Here is a 21,417-nt window from a genome sequence, read left to right on the forward strand (position 1 = left end):
GTTTCAGTTGTAAGGTTAGTGTCCCTTACTACTTTTGTAAGGGAATCTAGCGTGGGGAGGTCGGCCGATAAGTATGCCATACCCCTTGAAGGGTAGAAAAAAAGAAGTGTCTGATGCACCCAAACTTTAATAATAATTCATATATTACACTATCGGAACAGTACTGGCAAAATATATCAATATCACACTTTGCCCATAGGGCTCAGGCCACATAGGTTTAAAAAAGGGTGATTACAAAGGTAATCTTAAAAATTCACACGTGGTGGGTGTCTGATTCGTAATACCCCCACTTGTGAAAACACGTCTTTAAAAAGATAATACAATACAATACAATAACATTTCTATAGCGCTTTTCTCCCATAGGACTCAAAGCGCTTAGGCTCTCTCAGATTCAGTAATTAGTAGGATGAAGTATTCACACAACAAAAGTTATATTTCTGCAAATGCCAAACTGAACAGGTGGGTTTTCAGTCTGGATTTAAACACGTCCAGGGAGGGAGCTGTCCTGATCTGTTGAGGTAAGGAGTTCCAAAACGTAGGGGCAGCATGACAGAAGGCTCTGGGACCAAAAGTTTCCAAGTGGACTCTGGGTATGACTAGATTATTAGAACCTGTTGATCTGAGAATGCGGGGATTGCTACGCAACTGCAACATATCTTTCATGTATCCAGGGCCTAAATTATTCAGGGATTTAAATGTCAGTAGGCCGATCTTGAATAGGACCCTCCATTCTATAGGTAGCCAGTGAAGGGAGTGCAGGACTGGCGTTATGTGGCAGTGACGGGGTTGGTTGGTTAGCAGTCTGGCAGCAGTATTCTGTATCAGCTGTAGTCGGTACAAGACCTTTTTTGGAAGGCCAGTGTAGAGAGCATTGCAGTAGTCCAGTCGGGATGTGATGAAGGCGTGGACTAAGGTTGGCAGATCTTCTGGGGGTATGAGGTGCTTGATTTTTGCAATGTTCTTCAGGTGAAAATAGGATGATTTCACCACAGCAGAGATTTGAGTTCTGAACTTTAAATCCCAATCAATTAGAACTCCCAGGCTACGCACATGATCAGAGCTGCGCAGATCCGTGCCTCCTATTCCCAGTGGTGAAGACTGCAAGTTAAGTTGTTTTGTTATCATGCTCTGCCCTCCTATCAGAAGGACTTCAGTTTTGTCTGCATTTAGTTTCAGCCAGTTGTCATTCATCCATTGCTGTAGTTCACGTAAGCAGGCGTTTATAGTTAGAGTTGGGTCTATCACACCAGGCTTGAAGGAAAGATATAGTTGAGTGTCGTCTGCATAGCAGTGGTATGTCAGGCCATGTTTTTGGATTAGTTTTCCCAGCGGTAACATGTAAATCGTGAAAAGCAGGGGAGAGAGGATTGAGCCCTGGGGCACCCCATACCTAAGTGATACAGGGGTAGACAGGAAGGGCCCCATAGACACTTTGTGGGTTCTGCCACTCAAGAAGGATTGGAACCACTGAAGAACTATGCCATCAATGCCGCAGTATTCCTGTAGCCTGTTTATCAAGATGTCATGGTCAACTGTATCAAAGGCTGCAGAAAGGTCTAGCAGTATGAGGATGGAGCACTCTCCTCTGTCTCTTGCCATGAGCAGGTGGTTGCATATTTGGATGAGGGCCGTTTCAGTGCTGTGGTGTTTCCTGAAGCCAGACTGGAATGGGTCATAACTGTTGTTTTGTAGGATTTTGGCTTCTAGCTGGAGGTAAACAGCTTTTTCAATTAGCTTGCCCAGAAAGGGAAGGTTAGAGACAGGTCTGTAGCTGGTCATTGCATCTGGGTCCAGGGAGGGTTTTTTGAGGAGAGGCCTGATGATTGCTTCCTTCAGTAAAGCAGGAAATATCCCTGATTTTAAGGAACAGTTAACAATTTTTAGGAATACCGGTACGAACAGGTCGGGGCAGTTCAACATGAACTGTGTTGGGCCAGGATCTAGGTCACAGGTAGTTAGGCGGACATGAAGGAGGATGCTTGATGTGACTTCTTCATCAATTTCTTTGAAGTTTGACCAAGGTGTTACATTGTCTCTGCTAATGGTCTTCGGCGCTATATTAGGCTCAGATGCTGTAAGTTGGATGTCGGACCTTATAGCGAAGACTTTGTCTGTGAAGAAATGGGCAAATTGGTCACAGAGGTCCTTTGAAGACTCGATGTTAAGTTTTTGACATGCCGGGTTGCAGAGTTTTTCCACTGTGCGGAACAGTTGGGCTGGTTTGTTAACTGCATTTGCAATCTCTTGTGATAGAAAGGATGATTTTTTTCCCGTGATTACCTTTTGGTAGCTCTTCAAGTGGAGGATTAAGGCATGTTTGTCTTCTGGGGACTGAGATTTGTGCCACAGTCTCTCAAGTTTTCGGCCTTGTCTTTTCAGCTCTTTTATAGCGTTATCAAACCACTGTGCATGATGGTGTGGAGTAAGATATTTGGTGCGCAGAGGAGCAATGGTCTCAAACAATGGTCAACAAGATAACAATGAAGGCTCATAAAGAATGACACTTGTGCGCTGCCACATGATTAAACGGCAGTGTAGCGTTATGGGGGCTGAGGGTCTTTGCTGATCCCCCCCCCCTATATGATCACCTGGGGTGTAGCTATCTCTTCCCACCACACTCCACTCCGTTTGTGGCTGCACATGAGTCAAAGGATGCCCTGTATTAACCACTTCCCGACCGCCGTATATACAATTGGCGGCCGGGAAGTGGACCCCGCAAGGACCGCCGTATTGACAATTGGCGGCGGTCCTTGTATGGGCATGGGCGGAGCGATCGCGTCATCCGTGACGCGATCCTCCGCCTCCGCCTGGCGCGCTCACCCGCCGCAACATCCCGCCGGCCATACGGAAGCGCCGGCGGGATGTTAACCCGACGATCGCCGCATACAAAGTGTATAATACACTTTGTAATGTTTACAAAGTGTACTATACAGGCTGCCTCCTGCCCTGGTGGTCCCAATGTCCGAGGGACCACCAGGGCAGGCTGCAGCCACCCTAGTTTGCACCAAGCACACTGATCCCCCCCCCCCCCCCCCTGCCCCAGATCGCCCACAGCACCCATCAGACCCCCCCCTGCCCACCCCCAAGACCCCTGTTTGCACCCAATCACCCCCCTAATCACCCATCAATCACTCCCTGTCACTATCTGTCAACGCTATTTTTTTTTTATCCCCCCCCCTTGCCCCCCGCTCCCTCCTGATCACCCCCCCACCCCTCAGATTCTCCCCAGACCCCCCCCCCCCCCCATGTACTGTATGCATCTATCCCCCCTGATCACCTGTCAATCACCTGTCCATCACCTGTCAATCACCCATCAATCACCCCCTGTCACTGCCACCCATCAATCAGCCCCTAACCTGCCCCTTGCGGGCAATCTGATCACCCCCCCACACCAATAGATCGCCCGCAGATCCGACATCAGATCACCTCCCAAATCCATTGTTTACATCTATTCTCTCCTCTAAACACCCACTAATTACCAATCAATCACCCATCAATCACCCCCTATCACCACCTGTCACTTTTACCTATCAGATCAGACCCTAATCTGCCCCTTGCGGGCACCCAATCACCCGCCCACACACTCAGATTGCCCTCTGACCCCCCCTTATCAATTCACCAGTGCATTAATTACATCTGTTCTTCCCTGTAATAACCCACTGATCACCTGTCAATCACCTGCCAATCACCTATCACCCATCAATCACCCCCTGTCACTGCCACCCATCAATCAGCCCCTAACCTGCCCCTTGCGGGCAATCTGATCACCCACCCACACCATTAGATCGCCCGCAAACCCGCCGTCAGATTACCTCCCAAATGTATTGTTTACATCTGTTATCTTCTCTAAACACCCACTAATTACCTATCAATCACCCATCAATCACCCCCTATCACCAACCGTCACTGTTACCTATCAGATCAGACCCTAATCTGCCCCTTGCGGGCACCCAATCACCCGCCCACACGCTCAGATTGTCCTCAGACCCCCCCCCCCCCCCCCCCTTATAAATTCGCCAGTGCATTAATTACATCTGGCCTTCCCTGTAATAACCCACTGATCACCTGTCAATCACCTGCCAATCACCTATCACCCATCAATCACCCCCTGTCACTGCCACCCAACAATCAGCCCCTAACCTGCCCCTTGCGGGCAAACTGATCACCCACCCACACCAATAGATCGCCCGCAGATCCGACATCAGATCACCACCCAAGCGCAGTGTTTCCATCTATTCTCTCCTCTAAACACCCACTAATTACCCATCAATCACCCATCAATCACCCCCTATCACCACCTGTCACTGTTACCCATCAGATCAGACCCTAATCTGCCCCTTGCGGGCACCCAATCGCCGGCCTACACGCTCAGATTGCCCTCAGACCCCCCCTTATCAAATCGCCAGTGCAATATTTACATCTGTTCTCCCCTGTAATAACCCACTGATTACCTGTCAATCACCTATCAATCACCCATCAATCACCCCCTGTCACTGCCACCCATCAATCACCCCCTGTCACTGCCGCCCATCAATCACCCGCTGTCACTGCCACCCATCAATCAGCCCCTAACCTGCCCCTTGCGGGCAATCTGATCACCCACCCACACCAATAGATCGCCCGCAGATCCGACGTCCGATCACCTCCCAAGTGCAGTGTTTACATCTGTTCTCTACCCTAAACACCCACTAATTACCCATCAATCACCCCCTGTCACTGCTACCTATCAGATTAGACCCCTATCTGCCCCTAGGGCACTCAATCACCCGCCCACACCCTCAGAATGCCCTCAGACCCCAGCCCTGATCACCTCGCCAGTGCAATGCTTGCATCTATTCCCCCCTCTAATCACACCTTGAGACACCCATCAATCACCTCCTGTCACCCCCCTAGCACTCCTATCCATCAGATCAGGCCCAATACAACCTGTCATCTAAAAGGCCACCCTGCTTATGACCGGTTCCACAAAATTCGCCCCCTCATAGACCACCTGTCATCAAAATTTGCAGATGCTTATACCCCTGAACAGTCATTTTGAGACATTTGGTTTCCAGACTACTCACGGTTTTGGGCCTGTAAAATGCCAGGGCGGTATAGGAACCCCACAAGTGACCCCATTTTAGAAAAAAAGACACCCCAAGGTATTCTGTTAGGTGTATGACGAGTTCATAGAAGATTTTATTTTTTGTCAAAAGTTAGCGGAAATTGATTTTTATTGGTTTTTTTTTCACAAAGTGTCATTTTTCACTAACTTGTGACAAAAAATAAAATCTTCTATGAACTCGCCATACACCTAACAGAATACCTTGGGGTGTCTTCTTTCTAAAATGGGGTCACTTGTGGGGTTCCTATACTGCCCTTGCATTTTAGGGGCCCTAAACCGCGAGGAATAGTCTAGAAAACAAATGCTTCAAAATGACCTGTGAATAGGACGTTGGGCCCCTTAGCGCACCTAGGCTGCAAAAAAGTGTCACACATGTGGTACCGCCGTACTCAGGAAAAGTAGTATAATGTGTTTTGGGGTGTATTTTTACACATACCCATGCTGGGTGGGAGAAATTTCTATGTAAATGGACAATTGTGTGTAAAAAAATCAAACAATTGTCATTTACAGAGATATTTCTCCCACTTAGCATGGGTATGTGTAAAAATACACCCCAAAACGCATTATACTACTTCTCCTGAGTACGGCGGTACCACATGTGTGGCACTTTTTTTTACACCCTAAGTACGCTAAGGGGCCCAAAGTCCAATGAGTACCTTTAGGATTTCGCAGGTCATTTTGCGACATTTGGTTTCAAGACTACTCCTCACGGTTTAGGGCCCCTAAAATGCCAGGGCAGTATAGGAACCCCACAAATGACCCCATTCTAGAAAGAAGACACCCAAAGGTATTCCGTACGGAGTATGGTGAGTTCATAGAAGATTTTATTTTTTGTCACAAGTTAGCGGAAAATGACACTTTGTGAAAAAAAACAATTAAAATCAATTTCAGTATAGGAACCCCACAAATGACCCCATTTTAGAAAGAAGACACCCCAAGGTATTCCGTTAGTAGTATGGCGAGTTCATAGAAGATTTTATTTTTTGTCACAAGTTAGCGGAAATTGATTTTAATTGTGTTTTTTCACAAAGTGTCATTTTCCGCTAACTTTTGACAAAAAATAAAATCTTCTATGAACTCACCATACTCCTAACGGAATACCTTGGGGTGTCTTCTTTCTAAAATGGGGTCATTTGTGGGGTTCCTATACTGCCCTGGCATTTTAGGGGCCCTAAACCGTGAGGAGTAGTCTTGAAACGAAATTTCTCAAAATGACCTGTGAAATCCTAAAGGTACTCATTGGACTTTGGGCCCTTTAGCGCAGTTAGGGTGCAAAAAAGTGCCACACATGTGGTATCGCCGTACTCAGGAGAAGTAGTATAATGTGTTTTGTGGTGTATTTTTACACATACCCATGCTGAGTGGGAGAAAGATCTCTGTAAATGGACAATTGTGTGTAAAAAAAATTAACAAATTGTCATTTACAGAGATATTTCTCCCTCCCAGCATGGGTATGTGTAAAAATACACCCCAAAACACATTATACTACTTCTCCTGAGTACGGCAATACCACATGTGTGGCACTTTTTTGCAGCTTAACTGCGCTAAGGGGTCCAAAGTCCAATGAGCACCTTTAGGCTTTACAGGGGTGCTTACAATTTAGCACCCCCCAAAATGTCAGGACAGTAAACACACCCCACAAATGACCCCATTTTGGAAAGTAGACCCTTCAAGGTATTCAGAGAGGGGCATGGTGAGTCCGTGGCAGATTTCATTTTTTTTTTGTCGCAAGTTAGAAGAAATGGAAACTTTTTTTTTTTTTTTTCTCACAAAGTGTCATTTTCCGCTTACTTGTGACAAAAAATAATATCTTCTATGAACTCACTATGCCTCTCAGTGAATACTTTGGGATGTCTTCTTTCCAAAATGGGGTAATTTGGGGGGTATTTATACTATCCTGGAATTCTAGCCCCTCATGAAACATGACAGGGGGTCAGAAAAGTCATAGATGCTTGAAAATGAGAAAATTCACTTTTTGCACCATAGTTTGTAAACGCTATAACTTTTACCCAAACCAATAAATATACACTGAATGGGTTTTTTTTAATCAAAAACATGTTTGTCCACATTTTTCGCGCTGCATGTATACTGAAATTTTACTTTATTTGAAAAATGTCAGCACAGAAAGTTAAAAAAATCATTTTTTTGCCAAAATTCATGTCTTTTTTGATGAATATAATAAAAAGTAAAAATCGCAGGAGCAATCAAATAGCACCAAAAGAAAGCTTTATTAGTGACAAGAAAAGGAGCCAAAATTCATTTAGGTGGTAGGTTGTATGAGCGAGCAATAAACCGTGAAAGCTGCAGTGGTCTGAATGGAAAAAAAGTGGCCGGTCCTTAAGGGGTAGAAAGCCCTAGGTCCTCAAGTGGTTAATGTGATAGATCCGACTCCCACAGCCTTTCTTGGAATTGCTGTGGTAAGAGTGGTGCTAACTATCACTCACATACTATTGACCCCATAGGGGTCACTGAAACAGGTGTAAGCCTTCACAGAAGGTGTAGCTGGGGTAAATGAGGAAAGAAATATAAGGGTGCATACAAATCTATTCAATGGGTGCGGCTATGTGAAGTTGGCCCCCCTACAATCAGCACAAATAAAAGTTCTAGCATGTTTGGTTAGTGCTACGTTTGTGCCCGTTTGTGCCGCAAAAATCAACATTTGTGCTGCTTTTGTTTTAAATATAATAGCAATTATCTTTTTCCAAACGATGACATCACCCAGCCCCCCTACAAAGGTGCACGGACACAAAAGTGGTGTCGTTGGTTAGTGCTGGGTTTGTGTTAATTTGTGCTGCAAAAATCACCGTTCTATCTGTTATCGTTTTTAAGATATTAAAGGTCTTTTATAAAGGTCAAAAGTTCACCCAGCCCCCCTACAACAGCGTACAGACACGAAAGTGGTGTCGTTGGTTAGTGCTGTGTTTGTGCTCATTTGTGCTGCAAAGATCACCGTTCTATCTGTTATAATTTTTGAGATATTAAAGGTTTTTTTTTTATAAAGGTCAAAAGTTCACCCAGCCACCCTACAGCAGCGTACAGACACGAAAGTGGTGTCGTTGGTTAGTGCTGGGTTTGTGCTCATTTGTGCTGCAAAGATCACCGTTCTATCTGTTATCGTTTTTGAGATATTAAAGGTTTTTTATAAAGGTCAAAAGTTCATCTAACTTCATTCACTTCACTATTGAGATGTTTCTGGTTTATTTAATGTACAGATAGTCCCCGGTTAACGAACAAGATAGGGACTGTAGGTTCATTCTTCTATGTCCCCACCTCTGTTTGGCATACAGTGAAAAATTGCGCCGGCTAAATAATGGCGCCATTTTACCGTGCGATATTATAAAACGTTATTTATCGTTTTAGCTCTTAACCTCCTTGCCGGTTATCCCGAGCTCAGCTCGGGGTAACCCGCCGCCCTGCTGGGCCGATTTGCATCATTTTTTTTTATACACGCAGCTAGCACTTTGAAAGCTGCGTGTCACTTACGATCGCTGCCACTCCGCGCCTATTCGCCGCTACCCGCCGCATCGTGCGTTGCCTGGCCAATCAGTGCCAGGCAGCGCTGAGGGGTGGATCGGGACTCCCTCTGACGTCACGACGTCGATGATGGCATTGCGCCCGTCGCCATGGCGATGGGGGAAGCCCTCATAGAAATCCAGTTCAGAACGGGATTTCCAGATGGGCATACGCTACGGCGGCCATTGGCGCGTATGGGGTGACGCTGCAGGGAGGGGGGAAGCATGTAGCTAGCACTAGGCTAGCTACATGCTAAAAAGAAAAAAAATGCCAAAAAACACCCTCCCTGCCGTGCGCAGCACATTTTTAGAATGGCAGGAAAGGTTAAACGTTATTTATCGTTTTAGCTCTTAAACGTTATTTTATAAAACATTACTTTTTTTTTTTTAGTTGTTAACCTTTATTTTTCCAATACTACATACATGCATAAATACATACATACATACATACATGCATACGTACATACATACATACATGCATGCATGCATACATACATACATACATGCATACATACATATACATACATACAAGCATACGTACATGCATACATGCATACATACATACATGCATACATACATACATACATACATATGCATACATACATACATACATACATACATGCATACATACAAGCATACGTACATACATACATACATACATACATACATACATACATACATACATGCATACATACATACAAGCATACGTACGTACGTACATACATACATACATGCATACATACATACATGCATACATGAATACATACATGTATGTATGCATGTATTTATCTATGTATGTATGTATTTAAGTATGTATGCATGCATGTATATATGTATTTATGTATGTTTGCTTGTATGTATGTATGTATGCTTGTATGTATGTATGTATGTATGCATGTATGTATGCATGTACGTATGCTTGTATGTATGTATGTATATGTATGTATGTATGTATGCTTGTATGTATGTATGTAGGTATATGTATGTATGTATGCTTGTATGTATGTATGTATGCATATATGTATGTATGTATGCATATATGTATGTATGTATGTATGTATGCATGTATGCATGTACGTATGCTTGTATGTATGTATGCATGTATGTAGTAATGGAAAAATAAAGTTTAACAACTAAAACGTTAATTAATGTTTTATAAAATAACGTTTAAGAGCTAAAACGATAAATAACGGAAATAAATCCATTCAAAACGATAATTAACTGTTTTATGGGCATCTTAAAACGATAATTAACGTTTTGGAATTCGGCGCCATTCTTTTACAGTTCTTATTGTTAAAACGATAAATATCGTTTTATAATGGAATTCCAGCGGTGCCATTCTGTGCCTTTGGTTTTGAAGCAAGGGGAACTTTATAGTTATTGCAGCGCTCTATTTAATTTGAGAGCTTTAAAAAATGGACAGATAGTCCACAACTTATGAATGACCCAATCCCATTGCGATGACGTCATTTCTGCATGGAGGAAGTTTGAGTCCAGTTGAGGAACTGAGTCCACCACAGGGTGAGGGGAGGGGTACAAATAGAGGCAGAGGGCAGGGACAGAGGCACCTGGAGGCACAGCGGGTACAAACGGAGGCACAGCGGGAGTACAGAGACACAGGAGGTACAAACAAAGGCACAGGGGGTACAAAAAGAGGCATAGTGGGTACAAACGGAGGCAAAGAGGGATACAAGCGGAGGCATTAGGGGTACAGACAGAGGCACAGGGTCCTGCTTGTATCCCTCTTTGCCTCAGTTTGTACCCCTGTGCTTCTGTTTGTACCCCTCCCTGTGCCTCTTTTTGTACTCCCTGTGCCTCTATTTGTACCCCCTGTGCCTCCATTTTTGCACCCCTGTGCCTCTTTTTGTAACTCTCACCCAAGTTTGTACCCCCTGTACCTCAGTGTGTACCCCTTGTGCCTCTGTACCTCAGTGTGTACCCGCTATGCCTCTTTTTGTACCCCCTGTGTCTCTGTTTGTACCTCCTGTGCCCCCCCCCCCCGTGCCTCTGTACTTCTGTTTGTACCCACTATGCCTGTTTTTGTACCCCCTGTGCCTTTGTTTGTACCTCCTGTGTCTCTGTACTCCCTCTGTGCCTCCGTTTGTACCCGCTGTGCCTCCAGGTGCCTCTGTCTCTACCCTCTGCCTCTATTTGTACCCCTCCCCATACCCTGTGGTGGACTCAGTTCCTCAAGTGGACTCAAACTTCCTCCATGCAGAACTGACGTCATCGCAATGGGATTGGGTCATTCATAAGTCGTGGACTATCTGTCCATTTTTAAAGCTCTCAAATTAAATAGAGCGCTGCAATAACTTTAAAGTTCCCCTTGCTTCAGATCAATGAAAGTTTGTTGCACGGATGCCCCGGCCACAATCTATAAAGCTCAAAATCAAACACAAGTCCATAGGCAGAAAACCAACATTAGCCCTACTGCTCAATAATTACTCATCTCAAATCAGGACTGCTTGGGCTGTGGCACAGAGGGTCAACTTCTCTTTATCACTCCATCTCAGAATTGTGTTCCATGCAGTGCTCCATATTTCTCACTTTTGGCTATGAACCCAGAAGTCTCTGATGTATTGAGCGCGGTGTGGAACATTTAGGTGAGAAGCAGAGACACAGCAAAGTTAAATGCCCATACACATGGGCTACAATTGTAGCTGTCGCCAGCGCACAGGGGACGTGCTGACGACAGCTAGACGACAGCTCCGCAGCAGCGACAGCTGTCTACACGTCTCTGCTACAGGGCATAGACGTGGCGGAAGCTATCGCCGAAGGGAGCATCCCCCGGCCGGATGCTCCCTTCACTTCACAGTGTTGCCTGTCACTAGTCCGCATACACAAGCTGAGACACGTGCCGGACTAGCGACAGTTGCCGAGAGACAAGTTGCAGTAAAGGTTGGAAATTTTATTTTGCTAAATTATACAGAATGTAACAAAATAATTCCATTTAACCAGATTTAAGGCACACACAAGCCAACTGTTGACTGTGAACAGGTAAAACAACATTAGCTACTTCTGGTCAATGTAGTACATGAAGAATAGCAAGTATGGACAAGATATAAATGTGGATACATGGTGTCTTCTAGTTGTGGCTATCCACTCCCTAGTATTATTCTAACGTAAATGGAAGCTAAAGCTAGAGGTATGTGGAGGCTGCCATATTTACTTCATTTTAAGCAATACCAGTTGCCTGGCTGTCCTGCTGATCCTCCGCCTCTAATACTTTAAGCCATAGCCCCTGGGGGTACAAATAGAGACACAGGGAGTACAAAAAGAGGCACAGCGGGTACAAACAGAGGTACAGAGGCACAGGGGGGCAACGGAGGTACAAACAGAGACACAGGGTACAAAAAGAGGCATAACGGGTACACACTGAGGTACAGAGGCACAAGGGGTACAAACTGTACAGGGGGTACAAATAGAGGCACATGGAGTACAAAAAGAGGCAAGTGGGTACTAACAGAAGCACAGGGGTACAAATAAAGGCACAGAGGGGTACAAGCAGAGGCACTGGGGGTACAGACAGAGGCATAGGGTGTAAAACCAAAGGCACAGAGTAGGTACAGAGGCACAGGGGTACAAACAGAGACAGAGAGGGGTTACAGAGCACAGGAGGGGAGGGGGGGGGACAAGCAGAGGCACACAGAGGGGGTACGAACAGAGGTGGGGCCATAGAAGAATGAACCTACAGTCCCTATCTTGTTCGTTAACCGTGGATTAGGGTGCAGGAAAAAAGGGTGCATGCAGCAAGTGGACAAATTGGACAAAGAGGCGCAGGGGTGTAAAAACGGAGGCACAGGGGGTACAAATAGAGACACAGGGAGTACAAAAAGAGGCATAGCGGGTACAAACAGAGGTACAGAGGCACAGGGGGGGCACCAGAGGTACAAACAGAGACACGGGGTACAAAAAGAGGCATAGCGGGTACACACTGAGGTACAGAGGCACAAGAGGTACAAACTGAGGTACAGGGGGTACAAATAGAGGCACAGGGAGTACAAAAATAGGCAAGTGGGTACAAACAGAAGCACAGGGGTACAAATAGAGGCACAGAGGGGTACAAGCAGAGGCACTGGGGGTACAGGCAGAGGCACAGGGTGTAAAACCAAAGGCACAGAGTAGGTACAGAGGCACAGGGGTACAAACAGAGACAGAGAGGGGTTACAAAGCACAGGAGGGGGGGGGGTACAAGCAGAGGCACACAGAGGGGGTACAAACAGAGGTGGGGACATAGAAGAATGAATCTATAGTCCCTATTGTAACGATCGGTGAAGCACAGAGAGGTCTGATTACCGGTGACCTGCAGCGTCACGGGGAATACAGACGTATACCAGATTATATGTGATCTGCAGTATCACCGATAATCCAATATACTGGCTAACCTCTGTTCACCTGAGTAGAGTGTAGTGTTTGGTGTAACAGTAACACAAAAATGCCAAGGCCTGGGTGCAGCAAGGAGAACTGCACGGATTCCTTCCGCAGACCTGAGCTCTCCAAGACGGGAGGAGTCAGACTGACAGTAGGAAGGAAAGTCCGAGAGTGACACTCAGGAAGAAGTGTCACTAACAGGACTGGGAACCGCCTCCAATCGTGAGGTCGGTTCTCGAGGTCGGACAAGCCAGGTCGTACACACACGGACAGATAAAGTACAAATACAGTAGGCAAAGGCGGAGTCAAAGTACAGGCAGGGTTCGGCAACGGGGTATCAGATATATCGGGGTACAAAATCAGGAGGCAGAAACAGAGTCTAGGAACGAGCCGAGGTTCGGCAACAGAGTATCAGAAATATCGAGGTACAAGGTCAGAGTTCAGGCGGATAGTCGAGGCAGGCAAAAGTCATAACAAATAATCACAATCAAACTAGTACTTTAGCTATCAAAATCTATCTAAGTGTAGGATTACAGCTCCTGCTGGTCCCGGCACACTTGAGGATCTGACTACGGATCTGGGTGCTCCCACATGTGTGATCGCAACGCCAGACGAAGCAAGAGTGAACAGCCGGCAGTATATATGCACCTAAGCATCCCCTGCACCTCCCAGATTGCTGGACCAATGGGGAGCGGAGTAAAGAGTCAGCTGACCTGCCTGATCAGCTGACTCTCTCCCGGGTGTCATAAGGCCTGCTTGAGTGCGCGCGCGCGCGCGTCACTCTAAACTCTGTGGGACTACGGGTCCCAGCCACCGCAGCCCTGCTCAGCGGTGTCTCTGCTGCGGGGACATGTGCGCGAACCGCCGCGTCCAACGCGGCGGTTTCGCCGCGTTGCCCCACCTGCTGCATGGAGGCAGCCGCCTCATGATGTGAAGAGGCGGCTGCCTCTCCGTGTGATGCGGAAAGAGCCGCCCGCCGCTGGCTCATGGCGGCGGCTCTTCCGCGATTCCTCACAGTAAGGAGGAGTGGACTCCGGACAGCTCCTTCTAGGCTTCTCTGGATGTGAAGCGTGAAATTCCCTTATTAACTCATCCGCATGCATGCGGTTCCCAGGTACCCATTGCCTCTCCTCAATGCCGTACCCCTTCCAATGTACGAGATACTGTACCGAGTTCTGTACAGTACGTGAGTCTATGATCTTCTCCACCTCATACTCGGGTTGGGCATTGCCTAACACCGGAGGAGGAGGAGTGGGACCCACCTGGGCTGCGGGTTTGAGAAGTGATACGTGGAAAGACCTCACTCCACGCATGCTGGCGGGAAGATCCACGGTATACGTGACATCGTTGATCTTCCTAGTAACTGGGAATGGACCCACGAACCTGGGACCAAGTTTGTCAGAGGGTTGTTTCAGGGTCAGGTGACGAGATGACACCCAAACCAAATCTCCTGGTTGAAATCTCCACTCTACCGAGCGTCTCTTATCAGCCTGACCTTTCTGACTCTGAAATGCTTTAACGAGATTATTCTTAATGGTCCACCACCTGTCTCTAAATGACCTTTGCCAGGCCTCCAAAGCTGGGAACGGAGTGGATGCAACTGGCAAAGGAGAGAATTTAGGCAATTTACCTGTCACAATCTGAAATGGACAGAAACCTGAGGAAGAGCTCTTCAAGTTATTGTGGGCAAACTCTGCATAAGGAATATATTTAACCCAATCGCTCTGTGTCTCGGCAACATAGCACCTCAAAAATTGCTCTAAGGATTGGTTGACCCTCTCCGTCTGGCCGTTTGTCTGCGGGTGGTACCCCGAGGAAAATGACAATTTCATGCCCATTAGGTGACAAAATGCCTTCCAAAACTTCGAAACGAACTGGACTCCCCGATCGGATACTATGTTTTCTGGGATGCCATGCAGTCTGAAAACATGGATGATAAATAAATCGGCCAGTTCCTGGGCCGAGGGGAGTCCTTTCAGAGGCACGAAGTGGGCCATCTTACTAAAACGGTCAACCACCACCCAAATAACTGACATGCCCTCAGATCTCGGAAGCTCTCCCACAAAGTCCATGGACAAATGGGTCCATGGCTCACTCGGGGTGGGCAAAGGCTGCAAAGTACCCACAGGTGCCAGGCGGGAGGGCTTGCTTTTTGCGCACACCGCACATTCCCTGACAAACTCCTTACAGTTGGCGGCCAGCGAAGGCCACCATACACATCTGGCCACGAGATCCTGCGTTCTAGACGCTCCCGGATGTCCCGCATTCTTATGGGAATGAACCATCTCCAAGATCTGAAAACGGAGTGGTAACGGAACAAATAACACCCCGTCTGGTTTCCCTTCTGGGATATCCTGCTGAAAAGGACTCAAAGTCTCTTTCCAGTCCTCCCAAGTCTCGGTGGCGGCTAACACCATACTTCGTGGGACAATGGTCTCGGGAACAGAGGGCTGTGCTGTCTCTGGCTCAAAACACCTAGAAAGTGCGTCTGCCTTGGTATTCTTACTACCTGGTGTATACGTGATCAAAAATGTAAATCTCGAGAAAAATAGCGACCACCGAGCCTGTCTCGGGCTTAACCTTTTAGCCCCCTCGATGTATTCTAGGTTTTTGTGGTCGGTATAAACCGTGATCGTGTGCTCGGCTCCCTCTAGCCAAATGACGCCATTCTTCAAAGGCCAATTTGATGGCTAGGAGCTCCCTGTTGCCTATGTCGTAGTTTCTCTCTGCCGGAGAGAACCTTCGAGAAAAATAGGCACACGGGTGTAGTCTACCCTGAAGACCAGAACGCTGGGACAGCACAGCCCCCACCCCGATCTCCGAGGCGTCTACCTCAACAATAAACGGAAAGGAAGTGTCCACATGTCTGAGTATGGGGGCTGAGCAGAACAACCCCTTTAACTTAGAAAAAGCCTGTAAGGCCTCGGGAGACCAATGAGTGGTGTCTGCCCCTTTTTTAGTAAGGCTAGTGAGAGGGGCGACAACTGTGGAGTACCCCTTTATAAACCTTCTATAATAATTCGCAAACCCCAAGAACCGTTGCAATGATTTTAACCCCACCGGCTGTGGCCATTCTAGGACCGCGGAAACCTTGGCAGGGTCCATAGACAGACCTGAGGTGGAGATTATATACCCCAAAAAAGCCACCGACGTGACCTCAAAAATACATTTCTCGAGTTTGGCGTATAACCGATTCTGCCTCAGTTTGTCTAACACCATCCTGACATGGGTTCTGTGTTCCGGGAGGTTGTTAGAAAAAATGAGAATGTCGTCAAGATAGACTAGGACGAACTTTCCCAAGACCTCCCGAAAAACCTCATTGATGAGTTCCTGGAAGACGGCCGGGGCATTGCACAAGCCGAAAGGCATCACCCTATACTCGTAGTGCCCATCAGGGGTATTGAAGGCCGTCTTCCATTCATCGCCCCTCCTTATACGCACCAGGTTGTATGCCCCCCGTAAATCCAATTTTGAAAATATCCTAGCCTCAGTGACTTGTGTGAATAAATCGTCTATAAGTGGTAGCGGGTAACGATTCTTCACCGTGATTTTATTGAGGCCACGATAATCAATGCAAGGCCGTAAACCCCCGACTTTCTTTTTAACAAAAAAGAAGCCTGCCCCAGCGGGTGACCGGGATGGCCTAATAAAGCCCTTTGCTAAGTTCTCACGGATGTACTCCTGCATGGCAAGTTTCTCGGGACCAGATAAATTATATAAATGGCCTCGAGGAGGCATACAACCAGAACGAAGGTCAATGGGACAGTCAAATGGGCGATGCGGGGGTAATTTATCCGCGGCCTTGGGACAAAACACATCGGCATAATCCGAATACTGTTCCGGTATACCCTCCACCTGTACCTTAGTTAAACCCAATGTTAGTCTCCCCAAACACTGCTGGAAACAATGAGGTGACCAGGCTGTCAACTGTCCTGTGGCCCAGTCTATCTGCGGGGAGTGGACTTGCAACCAAGGCATGCCTAGGATTATAGTGGAGGTGGACATGTGTAAAACAAAAAATTGTAACTGCTCCTCGTGCAATACCCCTATGGTGAGCTTCACAACCGGAGTCTGTGACAGAGGACAATTCCGCTGCAAAGGGGAATCGTCAACAGCCGTAACCTGAATGGGGGGTCTCACGGGAGTGAGTAGTAGACCCAACTCCTGAGCAAACTCAAAATTCATAAAGTTAGCCGCTGAGCCGGAGTCAATGAAAGCTTCAGTGGCAACAGACCTATCATCCCATGTGCCAGTACAAGGGAGAAGCAATTTTTTCTCTTTAAGGGGTGAAGTTTGTGTGCCTAGGGTGTCACCCCCCACTACTCCTAGGCAGACCCGTTTCCCGCCCTGTTGGGGCAATTTCGCACCCTATGCCCTGCCTCTGCACAGTATAGGCACAGTTGTTCCGTCATTCTCCTCCTCCGCTCCACCTGGGTCAGTTTTGATCGACCAATTTGCATTGGCTCTGGTGGAGGCAAGGCCGGAGAGGACGAGACAGACGGAGTTGCGGTTACTGGGGATGCTACAGCTGGTACAGCGTACGAAGTCACCCTGACCCGGTGACTACTCCTAGCCTGCCTCTGATGGCGTAGCCTGCGATCTACGCGAATGGCTGATGAAATGGCCTCGTCAACTGTCTTGGGCTCGGGTACGGTCAACATAAGATCGGAAACCTCTTCCGACAACCCAGACAAGAAATAGTCCATGAGGGCAAAATTATCAAATCTCGAGGTGACTGACCACCTACGGAACTCTGCCGCATAATCCTCGACTGACCCTCTGCCTTGCCGTAAGAGTTTGATCTTCCGCTCTGAGGATGCCGCAAGATCAGGGTCGTCGTAGATTATAGCCATGGCCTTAAAAAATTCCTCTACTGAGGTCAAGGCAGTATCGGTAGCGGGCAGGTTGTATGCCCAAGACTGGGAATCTCCAGTCAATAAAGTTTTAATGAAAATGACCCGTTGGGTCTCAGTCCCCGAGGATCGGGGTCTTAACTCGAAATATGACAACACTCTACTCCTGAAATTCCGGAAGTCAGACTTGTGGCCGGAAAACTTATCTGGTACAGGCATACGTATGTCCTCACTGTGAGGGGATCGCACTGAATCAACTGATGTCTGGAGGGTTCTCACAGAGCCTGTTAAGGCATCAATTAAGGCTTTGTGCTGGCCTAGTGACTGATGAATGCTATCCACCGAAGTGGCAAGCACAGTCAGAGGATCAGTGCGTTCCATCGGTATTTTGGTCTGGCGTTCTGTAACGATCGGTGAAGCACAGAGAGGTCTGATTACCGGTGACCTGCAGCGTCACGGGGAATACAGACGTATACCAGATTATATGTGATCTGCAGTATCACCGATAATCCAATATACTGGCTAACCTCTGTTCACCTGAGTAGAGTGTAGTGTTTGGTGTAACAGTAACACAAAAATGCCAAGGCCTGGGTGCAGCAAGGAGAACTGCACGGATTCCTTCCGCAGACCTGAGCTCTCCAAGACGGGAGGAGTCAGACTGACAGTAGGAAGGAAAGTCCGAGAGTGACACTCAGGAAGAAGTGTCACTAACAGGACTGGGAACCGCCTCCAATCGTGAGGTCGGTTCTCGAGGTCGGACAAGCCAGGTCGTACACACACGGACAGATAAAGTACAAATACAGTAGGCAAAGGCGGAGTCAAAGTACAGGCAGGGTTCGGCAACGGGGTATCAGATATATCGGGGTACAAAATCAGGAGGCAGAAACAGAGTCTAGGAACGAGCCGAGGTTCGGCAACAGAGTATCAGAAATATCGAGGTACAAGGTCAGAGTTCAGGCGGATAGTCGAGGCAGGCAAAAGTCATAACAAATAATCACAATCAAACTAGTACTTTAGCTATCAAAATCTATCTAAGTGTAGGATTACAGCTCCTGCTGGTCCCGGCACACTTGAGGATCTGACTACGGATCTGGGTGCTCCCACATGTGTGATCGCAACGCCAGACGAAGCAAGAGTGAACAGCCGGCAGTATATATGCACCTAAGCATCCCCTGCACCTCCCAGATTGCTGGACCAATGGGGAGCGGAGTAAAGAGTCAGCTGACCTGCCTGATCAGCTGACTCTCTCCCGGGTGTCATAAGGCCTGCTTGAGTGCGCGCGCGCGCGCGTCACTCTAAACTCTGTGGGACTACGGGTCCCAGCCACCGCAGCCCCGCTCAGCGGTGTCTCTGCTGCGGGGACATGTGCGCGAACCGCCGCGTCCAACGCGTTGCCCCACCTGCTGCATGGAGGCAGCCGCCTCATGATGTGAAGAGGCGGCTGCCTCTCCGTGTGATGCGGAAAGAGCCGCCCGCCGCTGGCTCATGGCGGCGGCTCTTCCGCGATTCCTCACACCTATCTTATTTGTTAACCGGGGATTATCTGTACATTAAATAAACCAGAAACATCTCAATAGTGAAGTGATTAAAGCTAGATGAACTTTTGACCTTTATAAAAAAACCTTTAATATCTCAAAAACGATAACAGATAGAACAGTGATTTTCGCAGCACAAATGAGCACAAACCCAGCACTAACCAACGACACCACTTTCGTGTCTGTACGCTGTTGTAGGGGGGCTGGGTGAACTTTTGACCTTTATAAAAAAAACCTTTAATATCTCAAAAACGATAACAGATAGAACGGTGATTTTTGCAGCACAAATGAGCACAAACCCAGCACTAACCAACGACACCACTTTTGTGTCCGTGCACCTTTGTAGGGGGGCTGGGTGATGTCATCGTTTGGAAAAAGATAATTGCTATTATCTTTAAAACAAAAGCAGCACAAATGTTGATTTTTGCGGCACAAACAGGCACAAACGTAGCACTAACCAAACATGCTAGAACTTTTATTTGTGCTGATTGTAGGGGGGGCAACTTCACATAGCCAATGGGTGCTACTAAACAATTTTTTCGCCCCTTAATTAGGGCGTCGTCAAGAGAACAGAAGTGCACAAATCAAAATACAGTACAGTATACATAATCCCCACACCAACCAACAAAAATTCCCCCAGCATCAGCCCAAGTCAGAGCTGGTCGGCTAGTATGCTAGCCAGGTTTAAATACTTGATATGGGACCTCCCCTCACCTGCATTCAATCTAAGCAGTGCCTCCCTCTGAATGGAAATCCATGTTCAGTGTTAAAAACAATTCCCCATTACACATCCACAAGGAATTGTCCAGCCCCATCTCCTGTGTGAGGAATACTTCCTCATAGACCAGCTGCCGCTGTCCAAGCCCCACTTTGGGATCTGTGATGTCACATCCTGTGACATCACCTCCCCTCTGGTTGCTATGCGTCCATAGCAACCACTCGATCCTGCATATCTGATGTTTACAATGCTGCTGCACAGCAGAGATCAAGTATTTTATGCTGAAGCAGACGCTGGCAGTGCCTGTGTGTAAATAGTAAAATGCTGTGGCACTAATCTATTGTTTATAGCGCTGCTGTACAGCAGAGATAATCTTTTATGCTGAAATCGGCGCTGGCAATGCCTGTGTGTAATTAATAAAAAATGTTATAGCACTGATCAAGCGCTATTGCTGGATGTATGACCAATGCATAATTGAGGAGGTATAACATCTAGTTGATTTGGCACAGATGGTAGGAGCATAGGACAATTGGAATGTGGTTCTTTGGGTATGTGTAATGAATCCTCCTCCAATATGTCTCTGCAAGAACAAGGAAGACCCAATGGAGTAAGTGATGCACAGTACAGTATTTCTAATGAGTGCGAGGTGATGCATGAACACCGCATCTAGATCCCCGCAACCAGCATACTTAATATACTCTGCATCACATTGTGGACTGTGAGATGGGAGGAAATTGATAAGGATGAGGTGAACACAATATTGTTTATAAGGTGCCACCAAACGGGGAGGGGGGAGGGAAAAGGGGGCAGGAGAGGGTCCACCATCATGGGTGAATCTCGCACACAGGTGTCAAATGAATCAATGTATATTGAATGGATGGGTCCCACTATCCTAGTGGATGTCTGGACAATTAATCCAGGCGTGTGTAGGTAGGTTTAAAAAGGGCATAACATAATTGGAAATATTGTAAAGAATTATGAAAAACACTTGACAGAAAAGTCTTCATTTAACCCTTTCGGTGCTAGGGTGTCTATTCTAAAGATCAACAAGACTTCTAATTGTAATAGTTTCCTGTCCAAATCCCCCCTGCGGACCCCACATTTCCATTGTTGGAGGCCCCAAAATTGCAGGGCCAATGGATTTGAACTGTGATTGCTGTTCATATGACGGGCAAGTGGGGTATCGCGTTTATGCTTGACATCACCTGCATGTTCCAGGACCCTGTCCTTCAGGGCCCTGGTGGTTTTGCCCACCTATAATAAATCACAGGGGCATCTAGAAACATATACCAGGCCTCTCATGTTGCAATTAAAGAATGACCTG

At 47.1% G+C, this 21,417-nt stretch overlaps 1 protein-coding gene across 1 annotated transcript in view; it reads right to left on the reverse strand.

Annotated features, from left to right (window-relative positions):
* The window catches only part of LOC137503847 (heat shock factor protein 1-like), a 164,279-nt gene extending 144,065 nt beyond the window's left edge, over nucleotides 1–20,214 (reverse strand). Inside the window, exon 1 of the mRNA XM_068231388.1 lies at nucleotides 20,090–20,214. The gene's annotated coding sequence lies outside the window, so the exon portion shown is untranslated. The remainder of the gene's footprint in view (nucleotides 1–20,089) is intronic.
* Nucleotides 20,215–21,417: the final 1,203 nt, after the last annotated feature.

The sequence above is a fragment of the Hyperolius riggenbachi genome, chromosome 4, assembly GCF_040937935.1.
Source record: "Hyperolius riggenbachi isolate aHypRig1 chromosome 4, aHypRig1.pri, whole genome shotgun sequence".
Classification (NCBI taxonomy): Eukaryota; Metazoa; Chordata; class Amphibia; order Anura; family Hyperoliidae; genus Hyperolius; species Hyperolius riggenbachi.